Source organism: Ranitomeya imitator, chromosome 1 (genome assembly GCF_032444005.1).
Source record: "Ranitomeya imitator isolate aRanImi1 chromosome 1, aRanImi1.pri, whole genome shotgun sequence".
NCBI classification, from domain to species: Eukaryota; Metazoa; Chordata; class Amphibia; order Anura; family Dendrobatidae; genus Ranitomeya; species Ranitomeya imitator.
The window spans coordinates 957229375-957256437 of record NC_091282.1 but is presented as its reverse complement, the minus strand read 5'-3'; the positions used below and the strand labels follow the sequence as shown (position 1 = coordinate 957256437).

At 45.1% G+C, this 27063-nt stretch overlaps 1 protein-coding gene across 2 annotated transcripts in view; it reads right to left on the bottom strand.

The window, feature by feature from the left end:
* Nucleotides 1–27063, bottom strand: part of PDE5A (phosphodiesterase 5A) — a 518628-nt gene that overhangs the window by 47563 nt on the left and 444002 nt on the right. The window lies entirely within an intron of this gene.

Below are 27063 nucleotides of genomic sequence, written 5' to 3'. Positions count from 1 at the left end.
TGTTATATTCAGTGATAAATTGAAATTGTCCTAAGGAGAAAAATAATCAAATCAAATAAATGTAATATTAATTGTATAAGGATGTTACAGGGAACCTGTCACCATGCCCCAAACAGTGTGCCCCAGCAATCCTGGCCAGCTTCACCACAGTGATTACAAGTTCTGTTGGAAAGAGCTAGTAAGCACTGCGTATGGCCACCACTGATAGGCTGGTAACCAGTAGTAAGCAATACAGTGAAAAATCCCTCCGTTCTCAACAATGTAGGGGATATTTAACCCCGTTACCCCTGAGTGTGGTTTGCACGTTAATGGATTCTTTATGAGGTAATAACTATGGGACGCTTCAATGGATCCTGTTGATTCTTTTCTTGTGACATATTGCACTTCATGATAGTGGTAACATTTCTTTGATATGACTTGCATTTATTTGTAAAAAAAACGGAAATTTGGTAAAAGTCTCACAATTTTCCAACTTCGAATTTTCATGCCCTTAAATCACAGACATATGTCACACAAAATACTTAATAAGTAACATTTCCCACATGTCTACTTTGCATCAGCTCAATTTTCGAGCCACATTTTTTTGTTGTTGTTAGGAATAGGGTTGAGCGACCTTGACCTTTTTAGAGTCGAGCCGTGTTTCGCGAAACCCGACTATCTTAGAAGTCGAGTCGAGTGGAATCGGCCGATTATCGCGAAAAGTCGGGTATCGCCCGACACACGAAACCCAATGCAAGTCAATGGGGGAGCATAGTCGGCAGTGAGTGGAGGCCAGGAAAACACCTACACTGCCCATTTTAATGGCAAAAACATCCATTCTTGTTACAGAAGCTTGTCAATCGTAATTTACCTTATAATAATTGGAAGGCATTTGAAATTGGGGGTCATTTGGCTAAAGTTGTGGGGGTTAGGGCTGGTTCAAGTAATTAGTGGGCCCAGGAAATCTGGAACACGTCACGGCAGTGGAGCAGGGAGAGGTAAGTATTTAAACTTTGCAAGTGCTGTGATCCTGAGCAAGCAGGGGGGGCCCACTCGTTGGCATTGGCACTGGCACAGGGCCCCTCAAAGTACAGCGGTGTGTTTGCACGGCGGGGGCGCCTCCCACCGGCAGCAACACTTTTGCGTACTATGAGAGGCCCTGTGCCAGTGACTTCGCCAACTAGTATTCCTCCCCCACCTGATGAAGGAACCTGCACTTTCATCTGCACCATCCTCTTTGTCCCCGTGTAAGGTGGTATGGTATGCGGCAAGAGGAACCTGACATTCAGCAGGGTCACAATCTTGCTGTGTAGCATGCACGGGGAATGTTGCGTTATGCGTCAATGTACCAGCAGACTCATCTATCACTGGCTGGGCAATGGGCAGGATGAGGAGGAAACACAGATATAGGCCCAAAGAATAAAGTTGGCTAAATGCAGTTCAAAATTGGTAACACAGGACTAACCAGGGGGCATTGCAGTGGAGGACAACTGGAATGAGAGGCTGACACAGAGAGTAGGCCCAAATCAGTAAGTAGTCAAAATGCAGTTCAAAATTGGCAACCGTAGTAAACAGGCGGCACAGCTTTGTTCAGTGGAGGAGAACAGCAAGGAGTGGCAGACACCGATAGTAGGCCCCAACCCAACTAGTAGGCCAAATGCAGTCTAACATTAACAACTACTTAACGAGAGCCTGAAAATGGAATTTCAGGACAGGAAACCAGGAGAACAGCAAGGAGCGGCAGACACTGTTAGTAGGCCCCAAACCAACTAGTACGCCAAATGCAGTTGTTCCATTTAACCACTATTTAACAAGAGCCTGAAGATAGAAGCTCAGGAAAGGCAATCTGGAGAACACCTTGGAGTGGAAGACACCGTCTCTACACCCCATACCAAATGTGTAGGCCTAATGCAGTGTAGTTTCCAACAACTACTAAACGAGAGCATTAAGATCGAAGCAATGGCGAGGAAACCTGGGGAACACCTTGGAGTGGTACACACCGTCTCTACACCCCATACCCAATTTGTAGGCCTAATGCAGTGTAGTTTCCAACAACTACTAAACGAGAGCATTAAGATTGAAGCAATGGAGAGGAAACCTGGGGAACACCTTGGAGTGGAACACACCGTCTCTACACCCCATACCCAATTTGTAGGCCTAATGCAGTGTAGTTTCCAACAACTACTAAACGAGAGCATTAAGATCGAAGCAATGTGGACGAAACCTGGGGAACACCTTGGAGTGTAACACACCATCTCTCTACACCCCATACCCAATTTGTAGGCCTAATGCAGTGTAGTTTCCAACAAATACTAAACGAGAGCATTAAGATTGAAGCAATGGAGAGGAAACCTGGGCAACACCTTGGAGTTGAACACACCGTCTCTACACCCCATACCAAATGTGTAGGCCTAATGCAGTGTAGTTTCCAACAACTACTAAACGAGAGCATTAAGATTGAAGCAATGGCGAGGAAACCTGGGGAACACCTTGGAGTGGAACACACCGTCTCTATACCCCATACCCAATTTGTAGGCCTAATGCAGTGTAGTTGTCTACAACTACTAAACGAGAGTCGGAAGACCAAAGCAATGTGGACGAAACCTGGGGAACACCTTGGAGTGTAACACACCATCTCTCTACACCCCATACCCAATTTGTAGGCCTAATGCAGTGTAGTTTCCAACAACTACTAACCGAGAGCATTAAGATCGAAGCAATGGCGAGGAAACCTGGGGAACACCTTGGAGTGGAACACTCCGTCTCTACACCCCATACCCAATTTGTAGGCCTAATGCAGTGTAGTTTCCAACAACTACTAAACGAGAGCATTAAGATCGAAGCAATGTGGACGAAACCTGGGGAACACCTTGGAGTTGAACACACCGTCTCTACACCCCATACCAAATGTGTAGGCCTAATGCAGTGTAGTTTCCAACAACTACTAAACGAGAGCATTAAGATTGAAGCAATGGCGAGGAAACCTGGGGAACACCTTGGAGTGGAACACACCGTCTCTATACCCCATACCCAATTTGTAGGCCTAATGCAGTGTAGTTGTCTACAACTACTAAACGAGAGTCGGAAGACCAAAGCAATGTGGACGAAACCTGGGGAACACCTTGGAGTGTAACACACCATCTCTCTACACCCCATACCCAATTTGTAGGCCTAATGCAGTGTAGTTTCCAACAACTACTAAACGAAAGCATTAAGATTGAAGCAATGGCGAGGAAACCTGGGGAACACCTTGGAGTGGAACACACCGTCTCTACACCCCATACCCAATTGTAGGCCTAATGCAGTGTAGTTTTCTACAACTACTAAACGAGAGTCGGAAGACCGAAGCAATGTGGACGAAACCTGGGGAACACCTTGGAGTGTAACACACCATCTCTCTACACCCCATACCCAATTTGTAGGCCTAATGCAGTGTAGTTTCCAACAACTACTAAACGAGAGCATTAAGATTGAAGCAATGGAGAGGAAACCTGGGGAACACCTTGGAGTTGAACACACCGTCTCTACACCCCATACCAAATGTGTAGGCCTAATGCAGTGTAGTTTCCAACAACTACTAAACGAGAGCATTAAGATTGAAGCAATGGCGAGGAAACCTGGGGAACACCTTGGAGTGGAACACACCGTCTCTACACCCCATACCCAATTTGTAGGCCTAATGTAGTGTAGTTGTCTACAACTACTAAACGAGAGTCGGAAGACCGAAGCAATGTGGACGAAACCTGGGGAACACCTTGGAGTGTAACACACCATCTCTCTACACCCCATACCCAATTTGTAGGCCTAATGCAGTGTAGTTTCCAACAACTACTAAACGAGAGCATTAAGATCGAAGCAATTGCGGAGGAAACCTGGAGAACACCTTGGAGTGGAACACACCGTCTGTACACCCCATACCCAATTTGTAGGCCTAATGCAGTGTAGTTTCCAACAACTACTAAACGAGAGCATTAAGATCGAAGCAATGTGGACGAAACCTGGGGAACACCTTGGAGTGTAACACATCGTCTCTCTACACCCCATACCCAATTTGTAGGCCTAATGCAGTGTAGTTTCCAACAACTACTAAACGAGAGCATTAAGATTGAAGCAATGGCGAGGAAACCTGGGGAACACCTTGGAGTGGAACACACCGTCTCTACACCCCATACCCAATTTGTAGGTCTAATGCAGTGTAGTTGTCTACAACTACTAAATGAGAGTCGGAAGACCGAAGCAATGTGGACGAAACCTGGGGAACACCTTGGAGTGTAACACACCATCTCTCTACACCCCATACCCAATTTGTAGGCCTAATGCAGTGTAGTTTCCAACAACTACTAAACGAGAGCATGAAGATCGAAGCAATGGCGAGGAAACCTGGGGAACACCTTGGAGTGGAACACACCGTCTCTACACCCCATACCCAATTGTAGGCCTAATGCAGTGTAGTTTTCTACAACTACTAAACGAGAGTCGGAAGACCGAAGCAATGTGGACGAAACCTGGGGAACACCTTGGAGTGTAACACACCATCTCTCTACACCCCATACCCAATTTGTAGGCCTAATGCAGTGTAGTTTCCAACAACTACTAAACGAGAGCATTAAGATTGAAGCAATGGAGAGGAAACCTGGGGAACACCTTGGAGTTGAACACACCGTCTCTACACCCCATACCAAATGTGTAGGCCTAATGCAGTGTAGTTTCCAACAACTACTAAACGAGAGCATTAAGATTGAAGCAATGGCGAGGAAACCTGGGGAACACCTTGGAGTGGAACACACCGTCTCTACACCCCATACCCAATTTGTAGGCCTAATGTAGTGTAGTTGTCTACAACTACTAAACGAGAGTCGGAAGACCGAAGCAATGTGGACGAAACCTGGGGAACACCTTGGAGTGTAACACACCATCTCTCTACACCCCATACCCAATTTGTAGGCCTAATGCAGTGTAGTTTCCAACAACTACTAAACGAGAGCATTAAGATCGAAGCAATTGCGGAGGAAACCTGGAGAACACCTTGGAGTGGAACACACCGTCTGTACACCCCATACCCAATTTGTAGGCCTAATGCAGTGTAGTTTCCAACAACTACTAAACGAGAGCATTAAGATCGAAGCAATGTGGACGAAACCTGGGGAACACCTTGGAGTGTAACACATCGTCTCTCTACACCCCATACCCAATTTGTAGGCCTAATGCAGTGTAGTTTCCAACAACTACTAAACGAGAGCATTAAGATTGAAGCAATGGCGAGGAAACCTGGGGAACACCTTGGAGTGGAACACACCGTCTCTACACCCCATACCCAATTTGTAGGTCTAATGCAGTGTAGTTGTCTACAACTACTAAATGAGAGTCGGAAGACCGAAGCAATGTGGACGAAACCTGGGGAACACCTTGGAGTGTAACACACCATCTCTCTACACCCCATACCCAATTTGTAGGCCTAATGCAGTGTAGTTTCCAACAACTACTAAACGAGAGCATTAAGATCGAAGCAATGTGGACGAAACCTGGGGAACACCTTGGAGTGTAACACATCGTCTCTCTACACCCCATACCCAATTTGTAGGCCTAATGCAGTGTAGTTTCCAACAACTACTAAACGAGAGCATTAAGATTGAAGCAATGGCGAGGAAACCTGGGGAACACCTTGGAGTGTAACACACCATCTCTCTACACCCCATACCCAATTTGTAGGCCTAATGCAGTGTAGTTTCCAACAACTACTAAACGAGAGCATTAAGATCGAAGCAATTGCGGAGGAAACCTGGAGAACACCTTGGAGTGGAACACACCGTCTGTACACCCCATACCCAATTTGTAGGCCTAATGCAGTGTAGTTTCCAACAACTACTAAACGAGAGCATTAAGATCGAAGCAATGTGGACGAAACCTGGGGAACACCTTGGAGTGTAACACATCGTCTCTCTACACCCCATACCCAATTTGTAGGCCTAATGCAGTGTAGTTTCCAACAACTACTAAACGAGAGCATTAAGATTGAAGCAATGGCGAGGAAACCTGGGGAACACCTTGGAGTGGAACACACCGTCTCTACACCCCATACCCAATTTGTAGGTCTAATGCAGTGTAGTTGTCTACAACTACTAAATGAGAGTCGGAAGACCGAAGCAATGTGGACGAAACCTGGGGAACACCTTGGAGTGTAACACACCATCTCTCTACACCCCATACCCAATTTGTAGGCCTAATGCAGTGTAGTTTCCAACAACTACTAAACGAGAGCATGAAGATCGAAGCAATGGCGAGGAAACCGGGGGAACACCTTGGAGTGGAACACACCGTCTCTACACCCCATACCCAATTTGTAGGCCTAATGCAGTGTAGTTTCCAACAACTACTAAACGAGAGCATTAAGATCGAAGCAATGTGGACGAAACCTGGGGAACACCTTGGAGTGTAACACACCGTCTCTGTACACCCCATACCAAATGTGTAGGCCTAATGCAGTGTAGTTTCCAACAACTACTAAACGAGAGCATTAAGATTGAAGCAATGGAGAGGAAACCTGGGGAACACCTTGGAGTGGAACACACCGTCTCTACACCCCATACCCAATTTGTAGGCCTAATGCAGTGTAGTTTCCAACAACTACTAAACAAGAGCATTAAGATCGAAGCAATGGCGAGGAAACCTGGGGAACACCTTGGAGTTGAACACACCGTCTCTACACCCCATACCAAATGTGTAGGCCTAATGCAGTGTAGTTTCCAACAACTACTAAACGAGAGCATTAAGATTGAAGCAATGGAGAGGAAACCTGGGGAACACCTTGGAGTTGAACACACCGTCTCTACACCCCATACCCAATTTGTAGGCCTTATGCAGTGTAGTTTTCACCAACTACTAAACGAGAGTAGGAAGATCGAAGCAATGTGGACGAAACCTGGGGCACACCTTGTGGCGGCAGACACCGTTAGTAGGCCCTACCAAAGTTGTAGCCCCAATGCAGTTTTAAAATTCCTAGAGGCTGAAAACAAGACTATTGACGCTCAGCTTTTTTCAAAGGAACACAGCTGAATTGAGTGGCGCAGACAGACACAGGTAGTAGGCCTTAAACCAAAAATGTGGCTCACTGCAGCTTAAAAAAGGTTACAGGGGTACACAGGCAGCATTGCTCTGGGCAGTGGAGGACAATTTCAATAGTGGACCGCAGACAGACTTTGTATGCCTACTATTAAAAAAAGGATGCTCTATGCAATAAAAAATAGGTTCCAGGGGTACACGGGCAGCAGTGGTCTTGTCAGTGTAGGAGTAGTAGAAAGAACGGGCCGCAGACAGGCTTCGAAGGCCTAACATAAAAAAAATTGGGCTGTAGGCACTTTTAAATAGGTTCCAGGGGTACACAGGCAGCAGTAGACTGGTCAGTGTAGTAGTAGTAGAAAGAACGGGCCGCAGACAGGCTTCGAAGGCCTAACATAATAAAATTGGACAGGCTGTAGGCACTTTATGATTGGTTCCAGGGGTACACGGGCCGCAGTAGACAGGTCAGTGGAGGCCTAGTGGAAGGAGGGACCGCAGACAGGCTTCGAAGGCCTAACATAATTAAATTGGACAGGCTGTAGGCACTTTATAATTGGTTCCAGGAGTACACGGGCAGCAGTAGACAGGTCAGTGTAGTAGTAGTTGAAAGATCGGGCCGCAGACAGGCTTCGAAGGCCTAACATAATAAAATTGGACAGGCTGTAGGCACTTTATGATTGGTTCCAGGGGTACACGGGCAGCAGTAGACAGGTCAGTGGAGGCCTAGTGGAAGGAGGGACCGCAGACAGGCTTCGAAGGCCTAACATAATAAATTGGGCTGGCTGTAGGCAATTTAAAATTGGTTCCAGGGGTACACGGGCAGCAGTAGACAGGTCAGTGGAGGCCTAGTGGAAGGAGGGACCGCAGACAGGCTTCGAAGGCCTAACATAATAAAATTGGACAGGCTGTAGGCACTTTATAATTGGTTCCAGGGGTACACGGGCAGCAGTAGACAGGTCAGTGTAGTAGTAGTTGAAAGAACGGGCCGCAGACAGGCTTCGAAGGCCTAACATAATTAAATTGGGCTGGCTGTAGGCAATTTAAAATTGGTTCCAGGGGTAAACGGGCAGCAGTGGTCTGGTCAGCGGAGGCCGATTGTAATGAGTGTCTGCCAGTTAGTAGTCCAAAACAATAAATAAATGTGAATGTCTCGCATTAAAACAAAACGAAAACACTAAAGGGTGCAGTCATTAGGTACAGGGGTGGGATCCTCTGCGTAGTTTCAGACCTAATAATTCAGCGCAAAGTATTTACTGTGGTAAATAGAGGACACTGCCCCTGACTATGTTAAGTACCATCATACATGTCAACACAATGGTATTGTCAGTGGCAGGAATGGAAGGATGTCAGCGCATAGACTAAACATTGGTGGAAGTGTGAGAGATAACTGTGGAAGTGGTAGAGCAATGTTTGACCCTGGGGGTGGGTGAACTCTCTTGTGGCCGGCGGTACAGGCCCAGGGCCCCTCATGTTACATCAGTGTGTCTGACGTTGGGTGCGCACCACCACCGCCAGAGACACTTTATTGTACTATGAGGGACCCAGTGGCAGTGCCGTCGACCAAAAGCGGGCACACCCACCTCTTCAGACAAACAGTACTCTCACGGGTGCTTGCGCCAAGTCGCGATACCACGGCCCCGTGTGGGGAGTTTGGCCATTTAGGGAGGTGTAAACATGTCGTATGCTGGACAATCAGCTGCAGCAAATTAGACATTAGAAAAGTAATTCACAGTAGTCCACAGGCAAGAGCTTTTCATAGGAAAGCTAGGTGTCGGCCGGGCAAGGTGGGGCAAAAGAATTCGAAATCCAGTTGTGGTTCATTTTAACCCCTTTCTGCCATTAGACGTACTATTGCGTCCATGTGGGGTGGGCTTTACTTCCCAAGGACGCAATAGTACGTCATATGCGATCGGCAGCGCTCACGGGGGAGCGCCGCCGATCGCGGCCGGGTGTCAGCTGTTTATCGCAGCTGACATCCGGCACTATGTGCCAGGAGCGGTCACGGACCGCCCCCGGCACATTAACCCCCGGCACACCGCGATCAAAGATGATCGCGATGTGCCGGCGGTACAGGGAAGCACCGCGCAGGGAGGGGGCTCCCTGCGGGCTTCCCTGAGCCCCCCGCAGCAACGCGATGTGATCGCGTTGCTGCGAGGGTCTCACCTCCCTCCTTGCTCCCTCCAGCCCCGGATCCAAGATGGCCGCGGATCCGGGTCCTGCAGGGAGGGAGGTGGCTTCACAGAGCCTGCTCAGAGCAGGCACTGTGAAGCAGCCTGCACTCCTATCAGATCAGTGATCTGACAGAGTGCTGTGCAAACTGTCAGATCACTGATCTGTGATGTCCCCCCCTGGGACAAAGTAAAAAAGTAAAAAAAAAAATTTCAAATGTGTAAAAAAAAAATAAAAAAAAATATTCCAAAATAATGAAAAAAAAAATAAAAATATTATTCCCATAAATACATTTCTTTATCTAAATAAAAAAAACAAAACAATAAAAGTACACATATTTAGTATCGCCGCGTCCGTAACGGCCCGACCTATAAAACTGGCCCACTAGTTAACCCCTTCAGTAAACACCGTAAGAAAAAAAAAAAAAAAACGAGGCAAAAAACAACGCTTGATAATCATACCGCCGAACAAAAAGTGGAATAACACGCGATCAAAAAGACAGATATAACTAACCATGGTACCGCTGAAAACGTCATCTTGTCCCGCAAAAAACGAGCCACCATACAGCATCATCAGCAAAAAAATAAAAAAGTTATAGTCCTGAGAATAAAGCGATGCAAAAATAATTATTTTTTCTATAAAATAGTTTTTATCGTATAAAAGCGCCAAAACATAAAAAAATGATATAAATGAGGTGTCGCTGTAATCGTACTGACCCGAAGAATAAAACTGCTTCATCAATTTTACCAAACGCGGAACGGTATAAACGCCTCCCCCAAAAGAAATTCATGAATAGCTGGTTTTTGGTCATTCTTCCTCACAAAAATCGGAATAAAAAGCGATCAAAAAATGTCACGTGCCCGAAAATGTTACCAATAAAAACATCAACTCGTCCCGCAAAAACCAAGACCTCACATGACTCTGTGGACCAGAATATAGAAAAATTATAGCTCTCAAAATGTGGTAACGCAAAAAATATTTTTTGCAATAAAAAGCGTCTTTCAGTGTGTGACGGCTGCCAATCATAAAAATCCGCTAAAAAACCCGCTATAAAAGTAAATCAAACCCCCCTTCATCACCCCCTTAGTTAGGGAAAAATTAAAAAAATGTATTTATTTCCATTTTCCCATTAGGGCTAGGGCTAGGGTTAGGGCTAGGGTTAGGGCTAGGGTTAGGGCTAGGGTTAGGGCTAGGGCTAGGGTTAGGGCTAGGGTTAGGGCTAGGGTTAGGGCTAGGGTTAGGGCTAAGGTTAGGGCTAGGGTTAGGGCTAGGGTTAGGGTTAGGGTTAGGGCTAGGGTTAGGGCTAGGGTTAGGGTTAGGGCTAGGGTTAGGGCTAGGGCTAGGGTTAGGGTTAGGGCTAGGGTTAGGGCTAGGGTTAGGGCTAGGGCTACAGTTTGGGTTGGGGCTAAAGTTACAGTTAGGGTTTAGATTACATTTACGGTTGGGAATAGGGTTGGGATTAGGGTTAGGGGTGTGTCAGGGTTAGAGGTGTGGTTAGGGTTACCATTGGGATTAGGGTTAGGGATGTGTTTGGATTAGGGTTTCAGTTATAATTGGGGGGTTTCCACTGTTTAGGCACATCAGGGGCTCTCCAAACGCGACATGGCGTCCGATCTCAATTCCAGCCAATTCTGCGTTGAAAAAGTAAAACAGTGCTTCTTCCCTTCCGAGCTCTCCCGTGTGCCCAAGCAGGGGTTTACCCCAACATATGGGGTATCAGCGTACTCAGGACAAATAGGACAACAACTTTTGGGGTCCAATTTCTCCTGCTACCCTTGGGAAAATACAAAACTCGGGGCTAAAACATATTTTTTGTGGGAAAAAAAAAGATTTTTTATTTTCACGGCTCTGCGTTATATACTGTAGTGAAACACTTGGGGGTTCAAAGTTCTCACAACACATCTAGATTAGTTCCCTGGGGGGTCTAGTTTCCAATATGGGGTCACTTGTGGGGGGTTTCTACTGTTTAGGTACATTAGGGGTTCTGCAAACGCAATGTGACGTCTGCAGACCATTCCATCTAAGTCTGCATTCCAAATGGCGCTCCTTCCCTTCCGAGCTCTGCCATGCGCTCAAACGTTGGTTTCCCCCAACATACGGGGTATCAGCGTACTCAGGACAAATTGGACAACAACTTTTGGGGTCGAATTTCTCCTCTTACCCTCGGGAAAATACAAAACTGGGGGCTAAAAAATAATTTTGGGGGGAAAGATTTTTTTTTTTAATTTTCACGGCTCTGCGTTACAAACTGTAGTGAAACACTTGGGGGTTCAAAGCTATCACAACACATCTAGATGAGTTCCTTAGGGGGTCTAGTTTCCAAAATGGTGTCACTTGTGGGAGGTTTCTACTGTTTAGGTACATTAGGGGCTCTGCAAATGCAATGTGACACCTGCAGACCATTCCATCTAAGTCCTCATTCCAAATGGAGCTCCTTCCCTTCCGAGCCCTCCCATGCGCCCAAACAGTGGTTCCCCCCCACATATGGGGTATCAGCGCACTCAGGACAAATTGGACAACAAATTGTGGGGTCGAATTTCTCCTTTTACCCTCGGAAAAATACAAAACTGGGGGCTAAAAAATAATTTTTGTGGGAAAAAATTTTTGTTTTATTTTTACGGCTCTCCATTATAAACTTCTGTGAAGCCCTTGGTGGGTCAAAGCGCTCAGCACACATCTAGATAAGTTCCTAAGGGGGTCTACTTTCCAAAATGGTGTCACTTGTGGGGGGTTTCTACTGTTTAGGTACATTAGGGGCTCTGCAAACGCAATGTGACACCTGCAGACCATTCCATCTAAGTCTGCATTCAAATGGCACTCCTTCCCTTCTGAGCCCTCCCATGTGCCCAAACAGTGGTTCCCCCCACATATGGTGTATCATCGCACTCAGGACAAATTGGGCAACAAATTTTGGGGTCCAATTTCTCCTGTTACCCTCAGGAAAATACAAAACTGGGGGCTAAAAAAATAATTTTTGTGGGAAAAAAATTTTGTTTTATTTTTACGGCTCTGCATTATAAACTTCTGTGAAGCACTTGGTGGGTCAAAGTGCTCACCACACCTCTAGATAAGTTCCTTAGGGGGTCTACTTTCCAAAATGGTGTCATTTGTGGGGGGTTTCAATGTTTAGGCACATCAGTGGCTCTTCAAACGCAACATGGCGTCCCATCTCAATTCCTGTCAATTTTGCTTTGAAAAGTCAAACGGCGCTCCTTCCCTTCCGAGCTCTCCCATCCACCCAAACAGTGGTTTACCCCCACATATGGGGTATCCGCGTACTCAGGACAAATTGTACAACAACTTTTGGGGTCCAATTTCTTCTCTTACCCTTGGGAAAATAAAAAATTGGGGGCAAAAAGATAATTTTTGTGAAAAAATATGATTTTTTATTTTTACGGTTCTACATTATAAACTTCTGTGAAGCACTTGTTGGGTCAAAGTGCTCACCACACCTCTAGATAAGTTCCTTAGGGGGTCTACTTTCCAAAATGGTGTCACTTGTGGGGGGTTTCAATGTTTAGCCACATCAGGGGCTCTCCAAACGAAACATGGCGTCCCATCTCAATTCCAGTCAATTTTGCATTGAAAAGTCAAATGGCACTCCTTCGCTTCCGAGCTCTGCCATGCGCCCAAACAGTGGTTTACCCCCACATGTGGGGTATTGGCATACTCAGGACAAATTGTACAACAATGTTTGGGGTCCATTTTCTCCTGTTACCCTTGGTAAAATAAAACAAATTGGAGCTGAATTACATTTTTTGTGAAAAAAAGTTAAATGTTCATTTTTATTTAAACATTCAAAAAATTCCTGTGAAGCACCAGAAGGGTTAATAAACTTCTTGAATATGGTTTTGAGCACCTTGAGGGGTGTAGTTTTTAGAATGGTGTCACACTTGGGTATTTTCTATCATATAGACCCCTCAAAATGACTTCAAATGAGATGTGGTCCCTAAAATAAAATGGTGTTGTAGAAATGAGAAATTGCTGGTCAACTTTTAACCCTTATAACTCCCTAACAAAAAAAAATTTTGGTTCCAAAATTGTGCTGATGTAAAGTAGACATGTGGGAAATGTTAATTATTAAGTATTTTGTGTGACATATCTCTGTGATTTAATTGCATAAAAATTCAAAGTTGGAAAATTGCGAAATTTTCATAATTTTCGCCAAATTTCCGTTTTTTTCACAAATAAACGCAGGTACTATCAAATAATTTTTACCATTGTCATGAAGTACAATATGTCACGAGAAAACAATGTCAGAATCACCAGGATCCATTGAAGCGTTCCAGAGTTATAACCTCATAAAGGGACAGTGGTCAGAATTGTAAAAATTGGCCCGGTCATTAACGTGCAAACCACCCTTGGGGGTAAAGGGGTTAATGAATGTTAGATCATCAAAATTTTGGGTAGCCAGACAAGTCATTTTTTCGGTTAATATTGAACCTGCAGCACTGAATACTCTTTCTCATAGGACACTAGCTGCCGGGCAAGCAAGCTCCTGCAATGCATATTCTGCCAATTCTGGCCAGGTGTCTAATTTTGATGCCCAGTAATCAAATGGGAATGACGGTTGAGGGAGAACATCGATAAGGGATGAAAAATAGTTTGTAACCATACTGGACAAATGTTGTCTCCTGTCACTTTGAATTGATGCAGCAGTACCTGTCCTGTCTGCGGTCATAGCAAAATCACTCCACAACCTGGTCAGAAAACCCCTCTGTCCAACGCCACTTCTGATGTGTGCACCCCTAACACTCCTGGTCTGCTGCCCCCTGGAGCTCGTGTGAGAACGATCACGTGCGCTGTGTGCTGGGAATGCCTGAAGCAAACGGTCAACAAGAGTTGATTGTTTGGTTGCTAATATTAGTTCCAAGTTCTCATGTGGCATAATATTTTGCAATTTGCCTTTATAGCGTGGATCAAGGAGGCAGGCCAACCAGTAATCGTCATCGTTCATCATTTTAGTAATGCGTGTGTCCCTTTTGAGGATACGTAAGGCATAATCCGCCATGTGGGCCAAAGTTCCAGTTGTCAAATCTGCGGTTGTGATTGGTTGAGGGGCAGTTTCAGGCAAATCTACGTCACTTGTGTCCCTCAAAAAACCAGAACCCGGCCTTGCCACGCAACCAATTTCCAGTGCCCCCGGGAAAGCTTCCTCATTAAAAATATACTCATCCCCATCATCCTTCTCATCCTCCACCTCCTCTTCGCCCGCTACCTCGTCCTGTACACTGCCCTGACCAGACAATGGCTGACTGTCATCAAGGCTTTCCTCTTCCTCTGGTGCAGACGCCTGATTTTTTATGTGCGTCAAACTTTGCATCAGCAGACACATTAGGGGGATGCTCATGCTTATTATGGCGTTGTCTGCACTAACCAGCCGTGTGCATTCCTCAAAACACTGAAGGACTTGACACATGTCTTGTATCTTCGACCACTGCACACCTGACAACTCCATGTCTGCCATCCTACTGCCTGCCCGTGTATGTGTATCCTCCCAAAAAAACATAACAGCCCGCCTCTGTTGGCACAGTCTCTGAAGCATGTGCAGTGTTGAGTTCCACCTTGTTGCAACGTCTATGATTAGGCGATGCTGGGGAAGGTTCAAAGACCGCTGATAGGTCTGCATACGGCTGGAGTGTACAGGCGAACGGCGGATATGTGAGCAAAGTCCACGCACTTTGAGGAGCAGGTCGGAGAACCCAGGATAAGTTTTCAATAAGCACTGCACCACCAGGTTTAAGGTGTGAGCTAGGCAAGGAATGTGTTTCAGTTGGGAAAGGGAGATGGCAGCCATGAAATTCCTTCCGTTATCACTCACTACCTTGCCTGCCTCAAGATCTACTGTGCCCAGCCACGACTGCGTTTCTTGCTGCAAGAACTCGGACAGAACTTCCGCGGTGTGTCTGTTGTCGCCCAAACACTTCATAGCCAATACAGCCTGCTGACGCTTGCCAGTAGCTGGCCCATAATGGGACAACTGGTGTGCAACAGTGTCAGCTGCCGATGGAGTGGTTGGCCGACTGCGGTCTGTGGAAGAGCTGTCGCTTCTGCAGGAGGACGAGGAGGAGGAGGAGGGGGTGCGAACGCCTACAGCCAACTGTTTCCTAGACCGTGGGCTAGGCACAACTGTCCCGAAATTGATGTCCCCTGTGGACCCTGCATCCACCACATTCACCCAGTGTGCCGTGATGGACACGTAACGTCCCTGGCTATGCCTACTGGTCCATGCATCTGTAGTCAGGTGCACCTTTGTACTCACAGATTGCCTGAGTGCATGGACGATGCGCTGTTTAACATGCTGGTGCAGGGCTGGGATGGCTTTTCTGGAAAAAAAAGTGTCGACTGGGTAGCTCGTAGCGTGGTTCAGCGTACTCCATCAGGGCTTTGAAAGCTTCGCTTTCAAATAACCGGTAGGGCATCATCTCTAACGAGATTAGTCTAGCTATGTGGGCGTTAAAACCCTGTGTACGCGGATGCGAGGATAAGTACTTCCTTTTTCTAACCAGAGTCTCATGTAGGGTGAGCTGGACTGGAGAGCTGGAGATCGTGGAACTAGCGGGTGTGCCGGTGGACATGGCAGACTGAGAGACGGTTGGAGACGGTATTGTTTCCGCCGGTGCCCTAGATGCAATATTTCCTCCTACAAAACTGGTGATTCCCTGACCCTGACTGCTTTTGGCTGGCAAAGAAACCTGCACAGATACTGCCGGTGGTGCGGAAAATGGTGGCCTTACAGTGACGGAAGGGATGTTGCGTTGCTGACTAGCTTCATTGGCCGAGGGTGCTACAACCTTAAGGGACGTTTGGTAGTTAGTCCAGGCTTGAAAATGGTGGTTAAATGTCTATGCATGCAACTTGTATTGAGACTTTTCAGATTCTGACCTCTGCTTAAGCTAGTTGAACATTTTTGACAGATGACTTTGCGCTGATAAATTGGATGTTGTTTAAAAAAATGCCAGACTGCACTCTTCCTAGCATCGGATCCCTTTTCAGGGATTGCAGACTGAGCTTTAACCGGATGGCCACGCTGTCCTCCAACAGGTTTTGGCTTTGCCATGCGTTTTGGGCCAGATACGGGCCCGGCAGATGGAACCTGTTGCGATGTTGATGCTTGCTGCGGCCCCTCCTCCACCTCCGCTTCTGAACTACTGCCGCCTGCACCCTGTTCCCCCAATGGCTTCCAATCGGGGTCAACAACTGGGTCATCTATTACCTCCTCTTCTAGCTCGTGTGCAACTTCGTCTGTGTCACCGTGTCGGTCGGTGGTATAGCGTTCGTGACGGGGCAACATATTCTCATCAGGGTCTGATTGTGGATCAGTACCCTGAGAGGGCAATGTTGTGGTCTGAGTCAAAGGACCAGCATAGTAGTCTGGCTGTGGCTGTGCATCAGTGCACTCCATGTCAGATTCAACTTGTAATGGGCATGGACTGTTAACTGCTTCACTTTCTAAGCCAGGTATGTGTAAAGAGCTCCATGGAGTAACCCGTTGTGTCGCCTGCTGCATTCTTCTCTGTTGTTGTTTTTGCTGAAGAGGACAAGGAAGCGACTTGTCCCTGACCGTGAACATCCACAAGCGACGCGCTGCTTTTACATTTACCAGTTTCAGAAGAGGAGGCAAAAGAGCTAGAGGCTGAGTCTGCAAGGTAAGCCGAAACTTGCTGTTGCTGCTCCGGCTTTAAAAGCGGTTTTCCTACTCCCAGAAAAGAGAGCGTTCGAGGCCTTGTGTAGCCAGACGACGAACCTGGCTCCACAGCTCCAGACTTAGGTGGAATATTTTTTTTCCCACGACCACCTGATGCTCCACTACCACTACCATCATTACCAGCTGACAATGAACGCCCACGGCCACGACCTCTTGCACCAGACTTCCTCATTGTTTTAAAAACTTAACCAAAGTAACTTTATTTGTTGCTGTCAAACAACTTACACGGTGAGCTATAACTTCAGTATGATTTCAATATCCCTTTACAGGTTGGTGAGACCACAAGGAAAATCAGGCACAATGTTACACACTCTGTTTTCTGTGGCACCAAATCACAGAGATACCACACACGCAGGACTGTCACTCAAGCACAAATGTCAATATTAATCTCCCACTGATTTTTTTTTTTTTTTCAGGGAGACTTTAGAAACAAAATAAAATAAAATGATTTTTTCAGGAAGAATTTAGAAACCAAATAAAATAAAATGATTTTTTCAGGGAGAATTTAGAAACCAAATTAAAAAAAAAAAAAAAAGGCTTTCTATGGCCCACTGAGTGAGAGATGGCACACACAGGAGTCAGGAGTGGCACACAAGCCCAGAGGCCAATATTTTTCTCCCACTGATTGATGTAGTGATTTTTTCAGGTAGATTTTAGAACCCAAATCAAGCAAAAAAATAAATAGGCTTTCTATGGCCCACTGAGTGAGAGATGGCACACACAGGAGTCAGGAGTGGCACACAAGCCCAGAGGCCAATATTTTTCTCCCACTGATTGATGTAGTGATTTTTTCAGGTAGATTTTAGAACCCAAATCAAGCAAAAAAATAGGCTTTCTATGGCCCACTGAGTGAGAGATGGCACACACAGGGATGGCACTCTAGCAGAAATGCCAATCTTAATCTCTCACAAAAAAAAAATAAAAACAGGGACTGTCCTACAATTACTATCTCCCTGCAGTAATCTCAGCCAGGTATGGCAGGCAGCAATAAGGAGTGGACTGATGCACAAATTAAATAAAAAGTGTGGACAAACAAAAAAAGATAGCTGTGCAGAAAGGAAGGAACAAGAGGATTTGTGCTTTGAAAAAAGCAGTTGGTTTGCACAGCGGCGTACACACAGCAATGCAGCTATCAGGGAGCCTTCTAGGACAGCCCAATGAGCTACAGCGCTGAGAAAAAAAAAAAATGTAGCTTCCACTGTTCCTGCACACCGAAAGTGGTGTTGGACAGTGGAAATCGCTACAGCACAAGCGGTTTGGTGGTTAATGGACCCTGCCTAACGCTATCCCTGCTTCTGACGAAGCGGCAGCAACCCTAAGCTCAGATCAGCAGCAGTAAGATGGCGGTCGGCGGGAACGCCCCTTTACAGCCCCTGTGACGCCGCAGACAGCAAGCCAATCACTGCAATGCCCTTCTCTAAGATGGTGGGGACCAGGACCTATGTCATCACGCTGCCCACACTCTGCGTTCACCTTCATTGGCTGAGAAATGGCGCTTTTCGCGTCATTGAAACGCGACTTTGGCGCGAAAGTCGCGTACCGCATGGCCGACCCCACACAGGGGTCGGATCGGGTTTCATGAAACCCGACTTTGCCAAAAGTCGGCGACTTTTGAAAATGAACGACCGGTTTCGCTCAACCCTAGTTAGGAAGTTATATGGGTTAAAAGTTGACTAGCGATTTTTCATTTTTACAACACCACATCACATTTGAAATCACTTCGAGGGGTCTAAGGCTGTATGATCACGTTGCGGATTCATGTGCGGATTTTTCCGCACTGTTTTTGAAACATCCGCAGGTAAAAACACACTGCATTTTACGTGCGGATTAACAGCGGATTTACCGCGGATTTCCTGCGTTTTTTTTTGTGCGGATTTCACCCGCGGTTTTACATCTGCGGATTACATCTCCCCCACCTCATTGTAGATTGTAAGCTCTCACGAGCAGGGTCATTTTATTCTGCTTTAATTATTGTATTGTTAACATTGTTACTGTTTGTGTTTGAAACTGTTAAACTGTAAAGCCCTGCGGAATATGTTGGCGCTATATAAATAAAGATTATTATTATTATTATTATTCCTATTGAGGAGAAGGGTTTTTTCCACAGCATGGGCACTGCTGATTTGGTTTTCCATAGATTTACATGGTACTGTAAACCGCATGGAAAACTGCTGCGAAGTTGCAATGGCCAATCCGCTGCGGATCCGCAACCAAATCCGCAAAGTGTGCACATACCCTAAATGATAGAAGATACCCAAAAGAGACACCATTCTAATAACTGCACCCCTCAAGGTGCCCAAAACCACATTCAAGAAGTTTATTAACTCTTAAGGTACTTCACAGGAATTTTTGTAATGTGGAAAAAAAAGAACAATTAACTTTTTTTCACAAAAAATGTACTTAAGATCCAATTTTTATTTTGACAAGGGTAATGAAGCGCCCCAGGGTCCTGGTTGTTGTAGTAATGTCATTCTCCTCTAGGGGGGAGTGATGTTACTTTTGAAGGCAATAAAGGAGATCTCACTATCAGGTAACACCAACACACAACACACTTCACACTCCAGTCCACCAGGGGGAGATATGCTCCTATTTATTAGGGCACTCTTCACAATTAGGTAAAACTGGTGGTCTGGACAGGAAGTTAGGCAGAAGCTGGCTGGGCTTCAGCCAGTGAGCTGCTCTCTGAGCTCTGCTCAGGTAGTGGGTCCCTGACAGGGGTGGGATCCTGTCATAGGCCTAGACAGAAGGCCACGGAGCTGCGCCTGCCCGACATGCGGCAGCATCCTAAGAAAGAGACACTGAAGGAGAATTGTATTGTAGGGAGTGACAAGAAGTCATAGTAAAAGGAGAGGAAACCAGAAGGAGTTCTGCCCTGCACAGGCTACCTCCTTATGAGGCGCAGGATCTGGTAGCCGGAACACCGAGGGAGCAACAGTTCTCTATGCCTTGCTCCAGAGACCGGCAGGACAGCTAATTTCAAGTTACTGATCCGCCCTATACCCAGGAGGCACGGTGGCAACTTGTGGAGGCAGGGGCGTGCTAGAGTCCCTGTAAAAAGCCTCAGGCCACCAATCATACGGGTTTGTCTTATCCATCCGGGGGACAGAGAGAGACACAAAATCTACAACAGTTGTGAGGACCTTATGAGAAGCTCAGCAGTAAGGTACTACAACACCCAGGCGCTAGAAGAAGGCTACTGATTTCCACCTGGATAAGGAGACTCTGGATTTGCCTTCAGACCGGCCAGACTCTGCCTGCCCTGTGATCTGGTGCTCTGGACTGTGGACACTGAAGCCTTCAGTAAAGAGGTAAAGAGACTGCACCCTTGTGTCCTCGCTCTTCACTGTGCCTCACACCATCCACCATCTACACTCTGGGAATCCCTGGGGACCCATTTCACCTGTGGGAAGGTATACCATCTAGCTGCCATAACATCACCCCAGCGGACCCTTAAGCAGCGTCAGTCACCCTGACCAAATACCACAGGTGGCATCACGAACATTTCCCCTTTAAAGACCTTTCCCCTTTACAACAGACCTCCCGAGGGCCACGGACCGGGTCAGCCACATGACATCCCCCTTGAGAACCGAAGGACCCGGTACCGAGTACCCCACTGCCCTACGGGGGCGCTCCAGTAACAGGAAACAAAAGACCCCAAAATCTGTTGTGTAATTTCTCCTGAGCATTCAGATACCCCATATGATGGAGAAAACCAATATTTAGGCGCATAGCAGGGCTCAGAAGGGAAGGAGCGCCATTTGACTTTTTGAATGCAAATTTTTTTAGGTGGACGCCATGTTGCATTTGGAGAGCCTCTGATGTGCTTAAACAGTGAAAATCTCCCACAAGTGAAACCATATTGGTAACCAGACCCCCTCAGAGAACTTATCTAGATGTGTGGTGAGCACATTGAACTCTCAGGTGCGTCACATAAGTTTATAACGTTAAGTAGTAAAAATAAACAAAAAATCAAATTTTCCCCACAAATATTGTTATTTTTAGCACAAAATATTGCATTTTGAGAAAGGTAACAGGAGAAATTGCACCACACAATTTGTGGTGCAATTTCTCCTGAGTACACCTTTACCCAATATGAGGGAGAAAACTACTGTATGGGGGCACGGCAGGGCTTGAAAGGGAAGGAGCATCATTTGACTTTTTGAATGTAAAATTTCCTGGAATCATTAGTGGACGTCATGTTCCATTTGGACAGGCCCTGATGTGCCTAAACAGTGGAAACCCCCCACATGTGACCCCATTTTGTAAACTAGACCCCTCAGATAATGTATTTAGATGCATGATTAGCACCTTAAACAACCAGGTGCTTCAGAGAAGTTTATAACATTGAACCGTGAAAATAATAAAATCACCTTTTCCTCACAAAAATGTTATTATAGCCCCAACTTTTCCATTTTCATAAGGGTAACAGGAGAAATTGCACCATAAAATTTGTTGTGTAATTTCTCCTGAGTATGCCGGTACCCCATTTGTGGGGGAATACTATTTTTGAGGCACAGTGCAAAGCTCAGAAGGGAAGAGGCAGCCATATTGGAGTCCAGATTTTGCTGGAATGGTTTGAGGGTGGCATGTCACATTGGCAGAGCCCCTGAGGTGCCAGAATGACCGAAACCCCCCTATATGTGAACTCATTTTACAAACTACACTCCCCAATGAATTCTTTTAGGAGTGCAGTGATCATATTGACACCACATATGCCTCACAGAATTTTATACCACTGAGCAGTGAAGAAAAAATAAATAAAAATTTTGCCACTAAAATGTTGTTTTAGCCCCAAGTTTTTAATTTTTCTAAGGGCTAAGAGGAAATTTTTTTTACAACAAACTGTGTTCCATTTTTCCTGAGTATGCCAATACCTTACATGTAATCATGTAATCGGGAAATATTTTTCAGGGACAGTGCAAAGCTCAGAAGGCAAGGAGCGCCAGATATTACTGTTTTGGTTTGGAGGTGACAGAGCCCACTGCGACATCGGGTCCTTGTGGACGCGGCATAAGCAAACATGTGTACTTTTATTGTTTATATCTTTTTTCATTCAAATGTTGATTTAGAGATACATTATCTTTTTTGATTTTTTATTATTACTTTTTTTAAATATCCTTAATATTTTAGATACCTGTATGTGTGTGTGACTATATATATATATATATATATATATATATATATATATATATCTTTGTCCCCTCAAAAGGAGGGGGGCCCCAAACTGTCTGTGTCCACCTCTGCGCTCATATCTAGTCTCAACTGTCCCGCATAGAGCAGACAGGCCCGGATTTGTGTTTACACCCAGCAGTCTCAGGTGTCTGCTGAATGTTCATCACTGCCACCACCCTCTCTGACATCTCCTGCTGCCAGAGCAGAAAGAAATGGTAAATGGGTGTGGATTGGGTGTGGCCAGGGATATTGTTTGCATAATTTGTTCCAGTTCTTGTCTTAAAAAGTTGTATGTGTACAGTGCAATATAGAAGGTGTTAAATTATACCTCTAGTGATGGCCTGTAAGAATAAACATTCCAGAATATAAATTCATGGTTCAAATCCAGAATTAGTAAAATAATGTTCTATACTGGAAATTACTGCAGCGGTCATAATTCTCTACTTCCTGGATGTGATTTCTTGCAGGAAACCTATCCGTCACCTGACACCTAATAACTCGATGCATGCTGTGCTACATATGGTACTAATGATGGAATCTGTGACAGACCCTCCTGACAAAGGCTCAAAGGCAGAAGGGATACAGAGTCTAAGCTTACCAAAATGGAATTGAAGGGAATATGTCACTTTAGAAAATGATATTTACCTGTAGCCATAAGGTTAATTTGCAGGTAAATAGTGTTACAATGCTGCCTGGCCTCCTTAATGAAAGTGTGGCTACTGTAAGAAAATTAAAACATTTCCTTTCTGGAACTGCTGGCTTTGGCCTCTTTCACATTTCCGTCAGTACGGGGCCGTCGCAAACGGCCTGCCCGACGTACCGACGGACGTTGTGCAAATAGTGCACAACGTGGGCAGCGGATGCAGTTTTCAGATACATCCGCTGCCCATTATGAGCTCCGGGGAGGAGGGGGCGGATTTCCGGCCGTGCATGCGCGGTCAGAAATGGTGGTTCCGACAGACGAAAAAACGTTACATTGAACGTTTTTCATCACGACGGGCCGCAAAATCATGATGCATCCGTTGCATGATGGATGCGACGTGTGGCCATACGTCGCAATGCGTCGCTAATGCAAGTCTATGGAGAAAAATCGCATCTTACGAGCAACTTTGCAGCATGCGTTTTTTCTCCAAAACGACGCATTGCGACGGTGGCCAAATGACGGAAGTGTGAAAGAGGCCTTTTAGTCATGGAGGCGTGCAGGGAGAGATTACAGTCACTGCTCACAGCAGTGCTCAAGTTTGTGTTGCTCTCCATGCAAATTCTGTTTAATCCCTGGGAAAATTCTTCTTACTATTTGGGTAAAGTTTTCTTGCTCTCAGGGAAAATTCTTCCTGTTCCCCAGAAAAATTCTTCTTGCTCCTTGGACGAATTCTTCTTGCTCCTTGGAAAAATTCTTCTAGCTCACTTGGCAAATTTTGCCGCACTCAGGGCAAATTCTTGTTACCAGGATAAATACTTCTTGCTCCCTGGGAATATTCTTCTTGCTCTCCAGGCAAGTTCATTTTTCTACCCAGGAAAGTTCTTCTTGCTCCAGAGGAAAATTCTTCTTGTGCTCAGTGCAAATTTTTCTTGATCTCAGAACAAAATTTTCTTGCTCTCAGGCAAATTCTTCCGGCTCCCCCCAAAAATTGTTTTTACTCACTGGGAAAATGCTTTTTGATGACTGGTTAAATTCTTCTTGGTCCCCGTGCAAATTCTCCTTGCTCCCTGAGCAAATTCTTCTTGTTACCAAGACAAATTCCTCTTGGACCAGTGCAAAATTTTCTTGCTCACAGAGCAAATTCTTCTTTCTACCCGTACCAATTATTCTTGCTATGTCTCACCCTTCACCGGATAATGGCAGCTGTTACTTCAGAGGTTCCAGGGTTGACTACCCCACCTTTGGCACGCACACAGACAGGAAGTAGCGACAAGCGTAGGAAGATGACAGCCCATTAAGGTACAAGGGTGAGTTGATCAGAGGGTCACAACCTGTCTTCATCTTCCAGGGTAGATTACCCCACCTGTGGCAAGCACAGAGAGAAGGTAACTACAAGCTTAGGAAGATGATAGTCTATTGAGGTACAAGGGCAGTTGACCAGGAGGTCACAGCATGGGTTCTCCGAACATCTCCATGGAGCTATGCAAGCGGCAGTTCCCAATCCTTGCTTTCTCCAAATGTATCCACGGTTCAATGATGGTCAATGGAGCAGATATGTATTCTTCCAACCGGGGTCGAAGTCCTTCAAGCCGGTATCCTGTAGAATAATAAATCTGCATCCGTCATGAAGGAGCCATGTTGCCTAGGCCGCAGTCCTGTAGAGTCCCTGGATGTTTGGATGTCTTGACTGAATCTCTGGCTCTATAGAGAGGCATTTAACCTCTTTCTATAATTAATAAGTGTCCTTCATTCAGAATTCACATAAAGGGTAAGTATTGAGATGAGATCAAGTAGCATTACTTGATTACTTAATCTATTTGCATAGTTTTTCCTCGTCTGTTTTCAAAGTCAAAAATTTTTTTTGGGCCTAGACAATGCATAATTAGCATATCAGTAAACATCACTAGTCATTAAGGATAAGAGTACAATATGTTATATCAAATGTCAACTTACATGTCAATATTGCAGGCTTACCTAAGCAAAAGATTGTATTCTTGGTCAGAAAGAATAGCAGGTTTACCCAGAATCCTTTGCAGTAGGCGGAGCTATGCAAATCATCTCTTTGCACCCCTGTCTAATCCACAGCGCTTGGAACCGCCAAGCGTGCAATGCTGCGGATTAGTTTCTAAATTTACACAGCCAACCAATTCCTACCTGTGGACACGTGTTTCGGGCTTTAGGCCCTCATCAGCACAGGGCTGGAATTGGTTGGCTGTATGGAGTGGGGCTCGGTGAGCAAGCGATACATATATGCTAGCCACCTTAGGGAGAGACCCAAGCTGGGCTAAATGTAGCGGGACGAAAGAGACCGAAAAGCCCTCTACTTAAAGGAAATACATCTCTTTCCACCCCTGTCTAAGTACTTTCCGTTTCAGGAAAGCATCCACTATGTATTTCCTTTAAGTAGAGGGCTTTTTGGTCTCTTTCGTCCCGCTACATTTAGCCCAACTTGGGTCTCTCCCTAAGGTGGCTAGCATATATGTATCGCTTGCTCACCGAGCCCCACTCCATACAGCCAACCAATTCCAGCCCTGTGCTGATGAGGGCCTAAAGCCCGAAACACGTGTCCACAGGTAGGAATTGGTTGGCTGTGTAAATTTAGAAACTAATCCGCAGCATTGCACGCTTGGCGGTTCCAAGCGCTGTTGATTAGACAGGGGTGGAAAGAGATGATTTGCATAGCTCCGCCTACTGCAAAGGATTCTGGGTAAACCTGCTATTCTTTGTATTATGCTGCTTGCAAGTACTTTCCGTTTCAGGAAAGCATCCACTATGTATTTCCTTTAAGTAGAGGGCTTTTCGGTCTCTTTCGTCCCGCTACATTTAGCCCAACTTGGGTCTCTCCCTAAGGTGGCTAGCATATATAGTCAGAAAGAAACACCTAAATTCAAAAGTCAACATATAGATAACAGTCTATTCTTGCTGGCTTGCTAAATATAGTTGTCTGGTTAATTAAGATACAACGTGTCTCCACACCCTGCGAGGCCGATTTTCTTGCTCCAAAGGCAAAATCTCCTTGTTCTGCTCATGCCATGATGCTGTCTATTTCTGACTCACCAGGATCCAGTTTTAGGTGATAAAATTATGTAATTTTTAATTTTAATAGATAGTTCTTGTAGGGGAATGTTGAGGCATTATACTGTGTGGTGATCATGAAATACATGTGGCCATCATATTGAGTGGAAAAATTGAGAGGCCATCATACTGTGTGGGAACAGTTAGGGGCCACCATACTGTGTTGGGACTACTCAAGAGTCATTATACTGTGTCAAAACTACTGTGGAGTCCTTAAACTGTGTGATAACTACTGAGGGGATATCATACTATGTGGAAAATAATTAGGGTTTATCATACTATCTCGGTACTACTGAAGGGCCATCATACTGTGGAAGCCTTAAATTAGAAGTGGTAATCATGATGCTTATATCAATGTTTAGGGTATTTTAAAATACAAAGACTCCTACTTAAAACATGCAATACCATCACAGAGACATTAGATTGGCTACAATTTTTTTCTGCAGCAGTACAACGACTTTACATATGCAGCCAATGTCATTAAGAACTATCTTCAGTGTAAATGGTATTGCATGATGGATCAATATCTGCCAGTAAGAACTATCTTCAGTGGATAGATAAACAAGGAGTCCTGGAAGTGATCATATGACCCCAACATAGCCTTGATCTCAAAATCATCAAGTCTGTCTGAGTTTACATGAAGAGAAAGAAGGATTTTTACAAGCCTACATCCACAGAAGATCGGTGGTGAGTTCTTCAAGATGTTTGGAACAACCCCCCTGCCAAATTCTGCAATTCTATCTAGAAAAAATATGCTTTTATGTTGTTTTCAAAGCATTGGGTGGTCAGATGAAATATTGATATGATTTAGATTTCTCTTTTTTACACTAACTTTTGCATTTTGTTAATAATTAAAAATAAACTATTAACACTTTTTTAAAGCATTCTTTGCAGCATTATTTTTTACATCTGCATACAATTTTTGAATATTACTGTATGTTATAATCTTTATACAAAACTTCATGTTTCTATAATGCATTAAAAAACACATGTATTCACATAATTGGTGGTTATTTATGCTATTGAAATGCCTGGCTTGTATATCCATTTAATTATAAATAGTGTTGAGCGATACCTTCCGATATCGGAAAGTATCGGTATCGGTTTGGATCGGCCGATATTCAAAAAATATCGGATATCGCCGATACCGATACCCGATCCCAATGCAAGTCAATGGGACCAAAATATCGGAATTAAAATAAACCCTTTCTTTCCTTGTAGGTTCATTCTACATGAAGGAAAACAACTAAGAATAATGCCG